At 45.0% G+C, this 16792-nt stretch overlaps 1 long non-coding RNA gene across 3 annotated transcripts in view; it reads left to right on the top strand.

The window, feature by feature from the left end:
* LOC147014884 (uncharacterized) overlaps positions 1-16792 on the top strand; it is a 38370-nt gene that overhangs the window by 11710 nt on the left and 9868 nt on the right. The window contains exons 1-4 of one of the 3 annotated variants that reach the window (XR_015050938.1): positions 1790-2023; positions 2268-2352; positions 13014-13204; positions 13638-13691. This is a non-coding gene — a long non-coding RNA (uncharacterized LOC147014884). Of the gene's footprint in view, positions 1-1789; positions 2024-2267; positions 2353-13013; positions 13205-13637; positions 13692-16792 lie in introns of those variants that run through there. The other 2 variants (XR_015050939.1, XR_015050937.1) reach the window with 2 other exon arrangements.

The following is a 16792-nucleotide window of genomic DNA, read 5'->3' as shown; positions in this document are numbered from 1 at the left end:
GAAGTGCTTCGTTTTCCTCATTAGATGGTCTCTAATTCCAAATACACCTCAATCTTACCTTCTTCTCTCTCTGTACCTCTTCCTTACCTCGTTTCCCCAGAATGACTGAGGCACCTGTGTTGTAAAAACTGTGACTAAGTGATTGAATAAGACTGGGTTTCTGTTCTTGAGTGAAGAGCTTTTCTTCCGTGACACTGTTTGTAAATACATGCTTCTTGTTAAACTCTATAAACAGTTTTCCAAACTGCCCGATTCTCATCTTCTTTTGGTTCGACATAAAGTGTGCATAGTGACAAGGAGTTCAGCGCTGACATTTCGTTATGGTCAGTCATTAGCCAACGTTCCACAAACGGTATCGCTCGGCCATTTATTAACAACAGTGGAGCGTTGAGAGCATGGTACTCCACCTTGTGGGTTTAATTCGTCGGAAAGGTCTAAAGGACATAAGGTTATGGGTTACCAACTCGAGAGCGAGGAGGAGGAGGAGGATGAGGAGATTGGGACCATACTCTGTGCAGAGCGTTGGTGCTGCTTAAGCAGTCTCCTTGGATATTGGGCACAATCCTGGACGGGTCGCCACTCCGACGCAGGACACCAGCAAGCTGGCACTCATTTTGCCGACCTCGGAAGGATGACAGGCAGAGTTAACCTCCCCTGGTATTAATTCAACAGCTGAGTGGGAACACCTTCAAAAATAATAAATTAATCTATCTATCTATATATTACTCAAACTCTCATCTTGTATATATGTATGTATGTTCCTGAAATACAGCCAAAACGGTACAAGATAGTGCAAAAATTTTCGGCCCACCTTACTCACCATTATTCTGCGGTGTGCAGTGTCAAGTTTCGTTCGAATCGGGCAAAGAAAAAAAATATTAAAAAATCAATTCCCGATTCAGTCAAGTACTCTTCGGGATTATTTGATCAATGCAAACAACCTCAGCGGTATAGTTTGCTGGAGCTATCTTTTTATTTTTTTATTTCGAAATGATTTTTTTTTATCAACCGCTGTTACAACGGGAACCCAACGGGTTCACGGGTCATCTAGTACAAAATAAAGGTCTCTGCAGCCTGACGCCATGGAAACCATATCAGATCTACAGACACGAATCTGCCTTCAGCCTGGGGTCGGCTTAACAGCTAAGGTGACTAGCTTAATATGTTAGGGTCTTGAGTTCAAGCCCCTGTTGAGTTGTTGAATGAACACTAGGTGGGTTGATTCCACCTGTCATTCTTCTGAGGTCGGCAAAACGAGTACCAGCTTACTGGGAACAGGGGCCCTGAATCAGTGGCGCAGACATGACCACAGAAAATCGAAGCAGCCACAGGATGCTTGTGAAAGAATGAAATTCTGCTTTCTGAAAACAAAGATTCCAACTCAAACGTGGACTTGCCTCGTGTTAAGCCATGAGTAAAAGGTCATGTGAGTTTTATTCTGAGCCCCTGAAGTGTTATTGACCGCCAGACCTCGCAGCAGGTTCCCAATGAGACGGCCCTTGGTAGAATCCAGACTGGAATCACAGGAAGTGCTTCTGGCGGGCGATTTGACGCAAAGCTGTCTCTGATACATATCTTCCATGAGCCTTGACATGTGTACAAACATGTCCCGAGAGGGCCAGAAACGCCGACTCCTGATAAATGATATTTCTCTCCACGCTCAGACTCAGTACATACAGGTCGATGCGATGCCATTGATTAAAAATCACAATGTCGTTTGATCCAAGCACATCACCGACGTTGAACCGATGGGAGTACAGGCGACGAGCGAGCTTGTCCGTTCATCGTCCCGCCTGAAGGGGCTTCCTCCATGGCGCAGCTCGCCCATAAAGCCGGAGTGAATGTAATCACAGTGTGTAATGGAAGATGGAATGAGACTCTAACCGAGCCAGACTCTGGCTCGGGCTGCCGTTCGATGGAAGGCGACGGCGCTGAAAAATATCGGCCACATCGGAGACGCCACCCAATCAGCAGACGCGATCGAATCGTTGCGCCATCCATTCATCACCATCAGCGAGCAAAGGTTCATTCATGGCAGCGCAGCTCATGCCCTTGTTTGTGGAGTGAGTGTGTGTGTGTGAGTGTGTGTGTGTGTGTGTGTGTGAATATGTATTCGGTGGCACAATCAATTCGTCACACACGTCACAATGGTAAAACGTCACAATCAGTTCACTGCGTTCACGTGGCAGGATGTTTGGTTTGTGGTGGCACTGGCACGGCGTCTCCGTCGCTAAACCTCACAAGCCAACACTGTGTGTGCGTTGCAGGATGATGTCCAGGTTGTTGTTGCGGCGATTCCGTGATCTTCAACACGTTGTCGTCGTGAAAACCTAACAAGGCACCTTCTATCTGGTGAGTGGTGACCCACAAAGCTCGTGCTGTCCGTCATGATCACACACTTTGATTTCCTGGCTGTGAGGCAGGTGGCAGACGTGCTGCGGATAGAACCATTAACATTGTCATCGCAACCAGCAACCTCCTCATACTCTCGACTGCAGGGTAGGTCCTGAGTTCGTCATCCGAAATGCCATCTTCAAAAACTTGGAGGTTCCGCCTGTTTTCACAAATGCTCTTTTGTGCATCTCATCCTCAGCTGCAGGTATCGGCCAATATCCCAAACTCACATCAGTCTCAGTGACATACTTATTTTTATTCCTACCGAGCTTCAGGAAGAGGGCCCTTGCAGTCACCTTTGGTTCCAGATCAAGTTTATGGTGTTCTTGATAAGCTTCCGATCTTTTTCTTCGTTTTTCTGCAGCACAAGGCTGTGGGTGGCATCATTGGCTGTGCTGCTGATGCAGCGCCCTCTGCGGGTGAGAGCACGAATTTGTAATTTGTTCACGTTGCCGGCGATAGCTCGCCTATTCTTCGCGAAGGACACCGTGCGATCTTTGAAGTCCACCAACGAGCGCTGGCAGACGGGACTCTTTAACGTCCATCCGAGGATCGGCATTCACATTGATGGATCACCCTGCCTGTGAAAGAACGGGATGACAGTTTATTACTGGGTCGGGATTCCAACCCAGGGTAGACAGCCCGCGAAGCGAGTGCATACCTCGCTTCCCTCCTATCAGCGAAGCTTCCAACAATCGATACACAAAGACAGTGTGTCCCTACCTTTTAAGGACCAATCACTACTGGTGACTGTTGAATTATCCACATTTTCAACAAATCTTGCATGTTCTGACAGATAGTCCCTCACACTGCATTGTGTATGGTTCTCACCGAGCAGGCTCACTTGTAGTCAGGGTGTCGTGACGACGGATTCAGGTCTTGACATAAGAAAAATCTCTGAACACTGATACTCATTGACGCGACTCTTTGCCTCGGGTATGGGTTGAGTCGCTGTCCAAACCTCACATCTGCCACGATTACCTTCGGCTAACAGGTGCCGACAGGTTTTCATTATCGACCACTACCTCCATGGTCACTTCACTAGGCCTCACAACAACAGCGTTCATTATATCTAAAAAGGTATTTTCAACAGATGGGGATATGATTACCACCTCCACATGTTTCTGCTGCATCCTCAGCCTGGTCACAATTTCCAATAGATCATCTGGACTCTGGTAACACCACAAGAGGAGCAAGCAGATTGTCCTTGTGTGCCTGGACCCAAGTGGTCATGCACCGCACATTGCTCGTGCCACGTCAGGTCTGGATCGTCCGTTGCCCGAGCTACAGGTACATAATGAACTACAGGGCTTCAACTGCACCAATCGGGTAAGGAGTATCTCCACTGATCGTCACTGTCGGCACCTTCTTCAGCATGTTATCAATCACCATCATGTTGGTGAACTTTCTGAGTTACTGGACCTCGTTCACCAACTCCTTCCTCACCATGATCCCACTGCAACTTGTGTCCCTGAAGATGTGCTCCAAAGTGCTCTCGACATTCCCCCACGCTACTGGCATATGCCCTCCGGCTCCAGTGAGGGGGTGGATGCAGGCATGGCTCACCAGCAGAAGCTTATTATCTCAACAAAGTAATAAATGTCTACCTCTGATACAATATGATAACTCAGTATCGGATACTTGGAATACCTCAAACTTAGAGACCTGTGCTTTCACCAAGTTTCACCACTATGCACCTCACGACCTTTGAAATTACAAGAACAATTTGTTGACACCGTTCTCCACGGATCCTCATGCACTGCTCCAGCAGCCCTTTACACCCATGCCTTGGCACCTGCAGGAACCAACTTTTATTCCCTCGCTACATGCCCTGACTGATCGTATGCCTAACACCAACTTCCAGAGCTTACAACGTCCTTAAATTGCTTCTCACAGTCCATGGCTCTGTTTGTCCATACCTTTTACATGTATGACATTGCGTCCTGGAATAATTCACCTTTCCCTCTCATTGCAACACAACAGGTGGCTGTTCTACTTTCCCTGAAACCTGGAATGGCACACTCAACAGCTGACAGACGACTATCGTGAGCAATCAGAAAGGAAAGGATCTGCGATCCGAAGTAACTCTTCAAGATTCTGCAGTGTCTTCTCATTCAAACCTACAGACAAAAACCGGACACGCAACAATCAAATGTTCCTTTAACAACGGATGACATTGGTCATCAAACGTCATTTCCTAATCCGACTCCAAGGTGCTCAGCGGACTCTATGAAATCGATGATTTGACCCTCCTGAACTTGGTTTGATCAATCCATCCTCAGTTAAACCATAATCGCTTCAAAAGATGCACAGCTGTGATACACATCGAGCACTTTGTCGTATAACAGAGCATTGAGTGAGATGACCGAGAATTCAAAAGTTTAACCATAAGGGGGTTAACTGGAAGGACCCGTGCATCCTGGAGTTGCCAGGGAGGGTTGGAAGACTGAGAGATCAGAGGGAACGATATTGGAGAGAAGTCGATTTTAATAATAATAATTTTTTTAAAACCAGAGACCACCGGCCTGTCTGCAATGTGCTAGCAACAGACCTTGTGCTATAGCCTCATCGTGGCAGATTCTAACGATGTTGAGAGCTTTAGATTCCACAGAATCCAGGAGAGACAAATGTGATGCTGGGGCACCAGCTCATAGGAGAGAGCAGTACTCCATTGAGCTATGGCCAAAGGTCTTGTAAACTGTGAGTAGTTTTGATTTTCAAAAGAAAAAGCATGGATCGATGCAGGATGCTCAGTCTATGGTTGGCTTGTCGACAACTGAAAGGAGAGTCCACACTCTGTGAAGCAGGACGCCCAGTCTGCAGCTGACTTTGGAGGCTGCCTTTGAACAGTGAGATCCATAAACCCAATTAACACGGACAACTGGAAATGTATTAAGTGATCCACGCAGATCCAAAGAAGCCAAGTAAACAAATTTAAATGATCTTCATGGACTCAAGGACCAAAATTCTTTGTCCCCATACCAAGTGCTCCCCTGGCGTTTTTGTTCCAAAAAAAAAAAAAACCAAAATCTCTCTTCAATTGAAATAGAGGTCACCAAGGGTCCACCCTTTCGTTTTAGCATATAATTTGGCAAGAATGATAACTATGGGATGTCCACAGATGACTTCGACTGAGCGGTCCTCCAGGAGGGCACTCAACCTCTGCTTGCGGGATTTAAACTACTCTGCAGTCACAGTCACAGAACATCACTTTCTGCACGACTTACCCAGTCTCAGCTGATGGCCCGTGAAAGACACGTCCCTGAATAATCAACCAGGGAGGTGGACATCCTCATCATTTTTGTCCGTGGCAATCAAACGTGTATCCGTGAGCGAACGCGTGTTGCACCGGGATCCCATCGCGAGTTCGTTCTCCTGGATAATTGCGCAGTCGGAGTAATCATCATTATGGATGCACGGCTGTGCTGCTCAGGCAGTGCCTCCTGCACACGAGGGCAGGAATTTGGTCGCCAGGGTGAACTAACGAGCCTATCCTTCTCGCCAGGGGTGAACACCAGGGTGACAGTGTTGTTGTCAGATGCTATTCCATCGGAAATCAAACCCTTGACTGGACAACTTAGAGAAGAGTCCACCATCTCTGAGCTATCTCTTCGTCCTCTGCCTGACTCCCTGAAGCAGTGTATGTACAATGACAGAACATGTTACGGCAATTAAGTTAATTACATATGGTCCATAAGAAGCTCTTAACTTTCGAAGTGAAAGAGCAAACAGAATGATAAAGAATCGCTGGAAGATATAACCAACAGAGATGGGATACAGCAAGAAATCAATCACCCAAAGTGGCTTCAAGGACAAGCACCGGATCGGGGAGGGTTCCTGGTGGCGTTTGGGTGTGTGCGTGCTGCAGAGATGGTGTGCGTAGGACGAAACAGGGGTGAATCAAATCCGGACAACACGTATCATGATGTACACAGTCGGGTTGGCAGGATGGCTGAGAGGTACGCACACTCACTTCCAAGCCATCCAGCCTGGGTTTGAATCCCTACTCGGCCGCAAAGTGCCATCCAGGTGTTTCACAGGTAGATTAATTCATCAATCAGTGTGTGTGTGCCGTCCTTCGGATGGACGTTACACTGGTGTCCCATCTGCCGACATTAGCTCGTAGACGTTAAGATTTGCATGGTGTCCTTCACAAAGAGTTGGTGAGTTATTGCTGACACCTTGAACAAACTAGAGAGTTCTGAGAACACCTAATCCTGTGAAGTCTTGAGAGAAACAAGGACATGGGCAGAGTTTGCAAAGCGGAAACTTTGATTGGTCAAGATGGTGAACAAATCTGTAATATTTTTTCCGAGTACCTGTTAAGCGATAGGGTTTTGAAAGTGCCAAAAGCACGATTTGTGTTCCACAGCGTTCAAGTGTATAATTCAATTGAAGTAAAATAAAGATTTTTTAAAGTTGTAAAAAAAAACTAAAAAACCACGAATTTTACCGCCATTGATGCAGCGTCTTTTACACCACCCGATTTACCACGTCACATTACTTCTTCGTGCCTGTTGTTTGTTTCCTTTATAACATCCTGAAAAACAGTACGTTTCCTGTTTGGAATTATTTTCTATTTTGTTTCACTGCCAAACAGGCGGAAGGAGTAAAAATATTATTTCACTCCTCTGCGCAAGTTTGATCGGGACGAATTCAAAGCCGAAGAACCGGTAAACTAAAAGTTCATTTTCCAGTTCATGATGCAATTTGTGTTCAAAATAAAACATTCAATTTAAATCAACTTGTTCCTCAATCATAAACTGACGTTTGCAGGCAGACAGACAGACAGACAGACAGACAGACAGACAGACAGACAGACAGACAGATAAAACGAACCAATTTCTAAACCCTGCTTTTCGCAGGTTAACTTCAAATTCCGGGTCAAGCAGTGGTGGAGATGCAGTGGGTGTAGGGAGTGGTGGAGATGCAGTGGGTGTTGGGAGTGGTGGAGATGCAGTGGGTGTAGGGAGTGGTGAAGGTGCAGTGGGTGTTGGGAGTGGTGAAGGTGCAGTGGGTGTTGGGAGTGGTGAAGGTGCAGCGGGGGCAGGTGGTGGTGAAGGTGCAGCGGGTGTAGGGAGTGGTGAAGGTACAGCGGGTGTAGGGAGTGGTGAAGGTACAGCGGGTGTAGGGAGTGGTGAAGGTACAGCGGGTGGAGGGAGTGGTGAAGGTGCAGTGGGTGTAGGGAGTGGTGGAGATGCAGCGGGTGTAGGGAGTGGTGGAGGTGCAGTGGGTGTTGGGAGTGGTGGAGGTGCAGCGGGTGTAGGGAGTGGTGGAGGTGCAGCGGGTGTAGGGAGTGGTGGAGGTGCAGTGGTGTTGGGAGTGGTGAAGGTGCAGTGGGTGTTGGGAGTGGTGTTGGTGCAACAATAGAAAATGGAAGACGAGGTATGGGAGACAGTTTTTGTGGGTGATGAGGTTATTAAATATACTGAACAAAAATATAAACGCACCAAGCGATTGTTACTATTTTACCTCGAACTCATTAATACTAAATCTTCACAACAATTTGGTTATAGAATCCATGACAATTGAGCATTAAATTTCAAAGAGTTCCTTGAGAATTCTGGTGACAGTCTTTGCGCTACAACAGCCGACACAACCGAGGTGTCACTGTCAGAGTTCACACAGTCAGTAGCGGGTGTTGGCCTCCCTCAAGCGGTTACGCACCGTCTGGGCTGAAATGCACCTGTTATGCAGCCCAGCAGTCTCATCGGCAGTCCTCGTGGCCGGTCGGAGTCGATCCTGGAGATGTTGCAGCCTCATGTGACGATCCTGACCGGCGGTGGTCACACGTGGTCGCCGGGCATGTGGGCGGTTCACGGTGCTTCCAGTCTCTCTGAGGCACGTTCTCAGGTGGCTAATGGTGGAGTGGTGGACATTGAAGTGTGCTGCAACGGCCCGTACTGACGTCCCAGCATTCAGCATGCCAATGGCGCGCTCCCTCAAGATTTGTGACATCTGTGGCATGTTGACATTTGGCACCAGTCCACATTTTGGGGAGGCCTTTTATCGGGCAAGTTATAGGGAGTGTTTGTGTCCTGGTCACGCTCACTGACCATCACTCTGTCAAGCCCCATGGTGCTCATGGGAAGGATTACTCAACGTGTGAGTCCACACACTCAGAGTGGTCAATTTCAATGGGAACAATGGGAAAAACAAAGGAACCATTGCTCAAACATATCATCGGTTTGACCATTTTCCCATAATGGCAATCTTGACTTAGATATTTAGGTTGGTGCGTTTATATTTTTGTTCAGTATATGTTAATTCTTCATTCTGCAGGAAGGATTGTAGACACAGAATTCTGTGTAGTTTTGAAGAAGCAGCAGTTAGGGACATTGAACAAAGACATTAAACTATATCATACCAGGTCATGGTAGGAAGATGTTGGTTGTGGTACACTTTGGAGCAAATGATGAAGGGAAAGTTTACTCGGAGATTTTGAAGAAGTGGATACAGGATATTGAGTAAGTGGCTGAAAGCAAAGGGTTGTGAGGCCATGTTTTCTGGGATTCTCCCAAGATTAGGAAATGAAATAGAAACAAGTCTGAAGACGGCGATGGTCCATGAGCGGTATTTGACGATGTAGATTGTTTCAGAGGTCAAGGATGAGACAATGTGATAATGTTTGACCAAGTTATAAAAATGATCAACATGATGTGGTACGAGTGACAGGTTATTAGCTGCAAAATGTCGAAAACCCGGTTTCGTTCAAGAACTTCAAAAATTTGACCTTTGCACAACCTTTAAAGGTCACAAAACAATGTTGTGGACATTAAAATAAGGAAACAGGATACGTGCTATAGTTTAGTGGAGTTAGTTCGTCGAAGAAGGTCGAAAACCCGGTTCGATTCCCACAACTTTGAAAATTTGACCTTTGTGAACTTTAAAGGTCAAAGGTCAAGGATTATGACCTTTGGTGCAAAACTTCCTCTGGAACATTCCAGGAACAATATAACATCATATAGGCTATATGGCATTTCGCACTCCTCGGATTATCCATACTTTGATGAAATCGGCGTAAAAACAAACTTGAAGGGGGCGCCACGGGCAAGGTGTTCGAGATAGAGCAAAATGGTTTGAAGACTTTAGGTGAGGAATGACCTCAAGATTATGCATAAAAAATATTGTCATCCGAGCTCTCAAAGTTTGGGCGGTCGGATGATTTTTTATGTCAAAATTCGCAATTTTCTAAGTTTTTGACCTTGTGACCTTGACCTTCGGACGAAAATGAAAAATCGGACAACAACAAGTTTTAGATAATTCATTTTGCTATTCAAATACCGAAGAACCCATTCCATTCAGTCAATTCCCCAGGAGAAGATAGATTTTTAATCCGACAACCCCCGAAAAATGGCTATTTTTTTTTGGCGTGGCTCCGCCCACAATGGGCATAGCCACGCCCTCATCCAGGAAAACACAACTAGACATTGATATCGAACACATAACCAAGTTTCATCAAGATCGGATCAAAGTCCACAGAGTTATGCTCTGGACAGACAGACAGACATAACGAATATAGTGGTCACTCTGGCTGGCGCTCGTGAACCAGTTGTGAGCAGAGTGATAGGAGTCAACAAATGGCTGAAAGAATGGTGCAGGGAGGAAGGTTTTACATTTAAGAAGCAGTGGGAATCATTTCGGGGACAAAGGAAGTGTTTCTGGAATGATGGCCGTTTATTAAATAGAAAGGGGGCAGAAAGGCTTGCAGTGGGAATTGAGGAAGGAATTCAGGATTTTTAGGTCAGCGGAGGATGGGGAAGGTATTAAGGAAGGAACGGATGAAGTAATTGGGATGAGTAAGGACAGGCAGGAAAATAGTATTTCAGGAAGGGAAAAGTTAAACATATTCCATACCAATGCCAGAAGTTTAAATAATAAGATGGAAGAGCTTAAGGCCAAAGTAGATAGCGAGGAGTATGATGTAGTTGCAGTGAGTGAGACATGGTTTAAGGAGGAGAGTAACTGGAGGACAGGATTAGAAGGCTACACGGTGTATTGGTGTGATAGGAAGAAGAGAATAGGAGGAGGAGTGGCAATCTGGGTGAAGGACAGCATTGTATCAAGAAAAAGGGGTGACATTAAAGAAGGAATAAATGTTGAGGATTCTGTGTGTGTAGACATTAGAGATTGTAAAAACAGTAAGATACTGATAGGATGTTTTTATAGGGCTCCAGGTGTGAAGGAAAAGGAGGAAGGAGGAGTAAATGAAGAATTTAAAAGGGCATGTGGTAAGGGAAGAGGATTGATTATGGGGGATTTTAACTTGCCAGGGATAGATTGGGTGGAGGAACAGGGAAAGGGAAGAACGGATGAGGATTTCCTCGTTTTACTCCAAGATTGCTTTTTAACCCAGATTGTACATAAGCCCACGAGTGTGAGTGCAGTGTTAGACCTTTTAAGTAACGCTCCCAATATGATGGAGGAGATGGAGGTAGGAGAGCACTTCGGATCAAGTGACCATAACATTGTGTGTGCAAAGATTCTGTTGAGGGTTAGAGTTCAGGATAGTCGGGAAAGGCTATAAGATTTCAGGAAGGCAAACCTCGAGGGTGTGAGGAGAGAGTTGGGTGATGTAGATTGGGAAACTCTAACAACAGGACAATCAGCATCAGAAAAATGGGAAACCTTCAAGGACCAGATCAGTGGAGTGCAGAGAAAGTACATTACAATGAGGTGTAAAACTAGAAGTAGGAAGAGACCAGGGTGGTTGAGTAGTGAGATAAGGAACGCTATTAAGGAGAAACAGAAGGTATTTATTAGGTTTAAAATAACATGACTGGAGTTAGATTTATATCACTATCTGAGTAAACAGAGGCAAGTGAAGCAAATAACCCGACAAGCCAAAAGAGAGTATGAGAAGGACGTGAGGAAGAATATTAAACATAATAACAAGGCTTTCTTTAACTAAATCAGGGGAAAAGAACAGGTTCGGACCAGTGTGGGCCCATTGAGGAATCGCACCGGGAGAGTGGCTAATGATGAAAATGAGATGGCAGGCTTATTAAACAGGTATTTTTCTTCAACTTTAACACAAGAACAGTCAGGATAATTGTCAATAGCTGAGAGTATCTATCGAGGAGGTGAGGAAGGGCTTTTACAGAAGATCCAGGTTGGAGTGGAGGAAGTAAAGGAACAGCTCGGTAATCTAAGAGAAGATAAGGCTCTGGGTCCAGAGTCAGGACAGGTACCGGAGGATTGAAGAGTAGCAAATGTAACACCATGATTTAATAAAGGATCTACAGAAGAATTGGGAAACGAGAAACCTGTTAGTTTGACTTCAGTTGTGGGGAAGGTGTTGCAGACAATAATTAAGGATCAGATGAGGAACCCTTTAAACAAATACAAACTAATTGAAGGTAGTCAGCATGGGTTTACCAAAGGTAGTTACTGTCGAACAAATCTTTTAGAGTTCTATAAAGCAGTGTCTGATTGGATGGATGAGGAAATGGCAGTGGACATGGTATATCTAGACTTTAAGAAGGTATTTGATAAGGTACCACATCGGAGGTTGTTAGCCAAAGTGAGGGCTTGTGGAGTGCCTGGTCAGGTAGCTAATTGGATTGCAAACTGGCTTAGTGGTAGGAAGTAAAGAGTGGTTGTGAGTGGGAGGATGTCTTGTTGGGAGGATGTAAGTAGTGGGGTGCCTCAGGGATCAGTTCTCAGACCATGACCATTCACTATTTACATCAACGATTTGGATAATGGGGTGAAGAGTAAGCTTTCCAAATTTACAGATGACACAAAGCTTGTGATCTGGACAGCAGAGGGGATGATGAACAGATACAGCAAAGTATCGATACTTGTCTGGATTGGGCAAAAGATTGGCAGATGGAGTTTAACCTGAGCAAGTGTAAGGTGTTGGGGATTGGGAAAGAACGATGAAAATAGAGATTACAGGATGTAAGGGGTAATTATGGAGTGTGTGATACAGGAGAAGGATCTGGGGGTGGTAATAGATACGGGAGGTAAGCAGGTAGCACAGTGTAAAGTAGCTTTTATAGGGTTTTAGGTTCTATATGTACATATAGGGCTTTTGGTTCTATTCCTATAAATAGTGTTTTATGTATAAATATTTATTTTATGTATAAATGTACAATAGGGTTTTATGTTGTATTCGGAGGGGGATCATTTATAAATCAAAAGAGGTGTTAACATTGTTAAAGAATTTAGTGAGGGCCACATCTAGAATATTGTGTGCAGTTTTGGTCACCACAACTCAGGAAGGACATAGATGTCATCGAGAAGGTTCAGCACAGGGCTACTAGATCGATTCAGGGCCAAGGTAGACTCAGCTATGAGGAGAGGCTGAAGGAGACAGGGCTTTATTCACCAGAAAGGAGGTGGTTACGAGGAGATATGATAGAGATGTTTAAGATAATGAAAGATAATATATATATATATATATATATATATATATATATATATATATATATATATATATATTAAAAACTACAAAAACTTCAAAAAAAACACTTTATTTAAAAAAAAAACTAATAAATTTTGCATTTTCTTATTTTGAGCTTGTGTTGATAAATGAGTGTGGTGTTGATGCGGAACAGGCATGATGGGCTGAATTTCCTCCACCTGTGTCTAATTTCGTTGTGTGTATCCTACAGGGGGCACTGCATCAACGGTAATGCAGAATTGCGGCACCCTCTGCAAAAGAGAAGAGGAAGAAAAAGAAGAAGAATAAGGCGAAGAAGTTGATACATACAGTGGACATTCAAATTAAAAGTTTTCGATGGAGGAAAGTTCGTGTTCCTTGGCAATTTTGAAAGATGAAATGAACCGTCCAGGTGTGCGGCAGGTGAATGGAAAATGTGTTTGCGGTGAACGCGCAATCATGCTCCGCCAGCACGCGTCAGTAGGATCTGTGTGTGGGTCACACAGTAACCCCGTGGTGTCCACCTGAGTGCGCACTCACCTTAATCATTCATTCAAACGCAGAGGTGAGAGAGAGAGAGAGAGAGAGAGAGAGAGAGAGAGAGAGAGAGAGAGAGAGAGAGAGAGAGAGAGGAGAGAGAGGAGAGAGGAGAGAGGAGAGAGGAGAGAGGAGAGAGGAGAGAGGTATATCGCTCCACATCGCAAACCATATCTCCCTCATCCCTCTGCTCCCTGCTCGAGCCTGGCAACATATTGAGCTTTGTTCCAGACGATTTATCAACATCAGATTCCCGAACACAGTAAATAAACCTTCCCTTCTTCTGCAGCACGAACACCACTTCTCTTTGTTATTGCAGGACTCCAATCTCAACGGCTGCACATGGAACGTGATGCCCACTTTCAGCCTCCAGGTATCCTCTCACTTACATGAGTTTTGCACCACATAAACATCAAATACCTGAACACTTTCTCTTCGTACATCGGTCTCACATTTGTTGTTCCCATCTGAGCACTGATAGCTCACGAGATGCTGCAGTCATCCCTGACAGAGACAGAGACAAATCAAATCACGTCTCCGCTGTGTTTATTTATTATGTACTTTGTCTATATCCCTGCTCTCCTAACGGTCTTGTCCTCGAATCTTGCACATGCTACAGTATACGAGATTTACCTTTACCATACGATGTTGCTTGTAAAAAATAATAATAATAAAAAACGGGCCGTATTGCTGTGTGACGTCACAAACGTACCTTCACAAGGAACACCAGCAATGAAAACATTTCCTCAATTTAAACCAAACCTCTCACCGGTTCTCGTCATGCTTTGACATCTTTTCCCCACGAATGGTACAAACAGGGTTACAGGGTACCGGTTCCATCATCATGAATGTTTGAAAGCTCGATTAGCTTCCATCATGACCGGTCCCGGTCCGAGTTCCATAAACTGTACCCTCGATGGGAAGAACTGCTTAAACGAGCCCAACGACGATGCCAAGAGACAACGCATTGCATGGACAGGTAACGCTTGTTCATCCATGAACTGTCAATTGTCATCGTCAAGTCAGTCCAGGCTTACATCCGTACACGCATGACGCAGCTCTGAGAGCTCACCTGGAACCTCTCGTCCTTCTAGTACCTTGCAGAGGAAATCTCAGCAGGACATCGCCACGGACGTGTACCCAAAAAGGGGACAATGGTCACATTCTTATTCGTTCGTTGGCAGATCATTGCTGTGGGTGGTATCATTTCCTGCGGGGGTGGCTGTGCCGCTGATGCAGTGCCCACTGGAGGTTAAAGCAGATATTTTGTAATTTGTTCAGGGCACCGACGATAGCTCGCTTATTCTTCGCAAAGGACACACCATAGGTATTGGCTCAATGGTTAGGGGTGGTGGGCTTGGGATTCTGTGATCCTGTGTTCAAACCCGACTCGACTGTTGAATTAATACCAGGTGGGGTTGACTCTGCCTGTCATCCTTCCAAGGTCAGCAAAATGAGTGTCAGCTTGCTGGTATCCTGTGTCGGAGTGGGGACCCGTCCAGGATTGTGTCCAACAGCCAAGCGGACTGCTTTGGCAGCAGCAACGCTCTGCACAGACTATGGTCCCAATGCATATGTACGTAAATATACAGGGTGTCCCCAAAAATATACAACTTTTCATCTGCAAAGAGGATGGTCATAACATATATTTTAAAAAAAGATATATGGCTGGAAAGAAAGCTGAAAGGTTGAAGTTTATTGTACCAATGTCAAAATTGCCACCAAAATTTAAATTTTGGTGTAGAATCGTCGTTTTCTTTTAGACCACATGTTCGACGTAAGCTCCACGTTGTCCGATCACTGACTGCAAACGCATTGTCATGTTCTCCATCACTTTGGGAAACGTTTCCTGAGGAATGTTCTGGATTTTTCAGTGGATGTTTTCCTTCAGCTGATCAAGAGTCTGAGGCCGAGGGTTTCCATAGATCCTGTCCTTGAGATACCCCCACAAGAAGAAGTCTGGAGGAGTAAGGTCAGGGGAATACGGTGGCCACTTAACGTCTTCGTAGAGGGAGATAAAGCAGCCATCAAAATGTTGGTTGAGAAAACGCCTTGTTTCCCTGGCTGTATGGGGCGGTGCCACATCCTGCTGGAACCACTGGGTTCTCATCTGGATCAGGTTGTTTCTCCTACGGGCCCGAGTACGTAGTTCAGGCAGATAGAATTCCTGAATCATTTCGCGATAGTTCCTGTGGTTTACCATGCAAGTGCGTCCCTGTTCATCTTCAAAGAAGTATGGACCAATTATCCCATACCAACCAACCGCCACCCACATGGTGACTTTGAGAACAGATCGAGGCACCAGTTCAGTTGATGCATTACCAGGATTTTCAGTTCCCCAGTACTGAAAGTTTTGCTTGTTTACCTCCCCGGACAAGTGAGCATGGCATTCGTCCGTCATGTGAAGTTTTTTGAGGAAGTCTGCATCTTCCTCCAACTTTCCTGAGAACCAATTTGCAAAGTCAAGTCGTTTGCGTTTCTGTTGACCAGTAAGCACCGTTTCCGTTTGAATTTTGTATGGAAAGGCATGAATGTCTTGGTGAAGGATCCTCTGAACGGTGCTCTTATGAATGTTTGTCTCGGCAGAAAGTCGTCGAATCGATTTTTTTTGGACTCTGAACGACCGACTGTCTCACCATTTCCACATTTTCTTCATTACGACCTGTCCTCTTCCGATCACTGTGACCCTTGTGAAGGTCACAGATGGTTCCCACATTGGTAAACTTTGCGATGGTGCACGTTATTGTCCGAAAGTTTGGTGCATGGTGCAAGTGGATACCGAAATGTCTCGAGTAAAGACGTTGCACCTGTATGACACTTTTCGTCTGGTGCCAAAGTTCAACAATTTTCGTCCGTTGTTGCACGGTCAGTCTTGGCATTTTTCTGGTGCTTGCTGGTATCAAAATAAACTTCAGGGTCTCTACAACAAGAAATGAAGCATTGGTGACAAAATTACTGCTTTTTACGATCAAACGAAGCATTTTAAAAGTTGTATTTTTTTTGGGACACCCTGTATATTGCATATGTGTGTGTGTGTGTGTGTGTGTGTGTGTGTGTGTGTGTGTGTGTGTGTGTGTGTATGTGTGTGTACATGTATGTACGTGTATGTGTGTGTGTATGTGTGTGTATGTGTGTGTTTATGTGTGTGTACATGTATGTACGTGTATGTGTGTGTGTATGTATATGTGTGTATGTGTGTGTTTATGTGTGTGTACATGTATGAACGTGTATGTGTGTGTATGTATGATTGTACATGTATGTACGTGTTTGTGAATGTGTGTGTATGTGTGTGTACATGTATGTACGTGTATGTGTGTGTGTGTGTACATTTATGTACGTGTATGTGTATGTGTATGTGTGGGTGTGTATGTGTATGCGTGTGTGTATGTGTATGTGTGTGTATGTGTGTACATGTATGTGTGTGTACATGTATGTGTGTATGTGTGTGTATGTGTATGTGTGTGTGTATGTGTG

This window comes from Eptatretus burgeri, chromosome 13, assembly GCF_056783735.1.
Source record: "Eptatretus burgeri isolate ZD-2024b chromosome 13, Ebu_testis_v1, whole genome shotgun sequence".
In the NCBI taxonomy this organism is placed as follows: domain Eukaryota; kingdom Metazoa; phylum Chordata; class Myxini; order Myxiniformes; family Myxinidae; genus Eptatretus; species Eptatretus burgeri.
The sequence above is the reverse complement of the archived record's forward strand: the minus strand, read 5'-3'. Positions and strand labels throughout refer to the sequence as shown.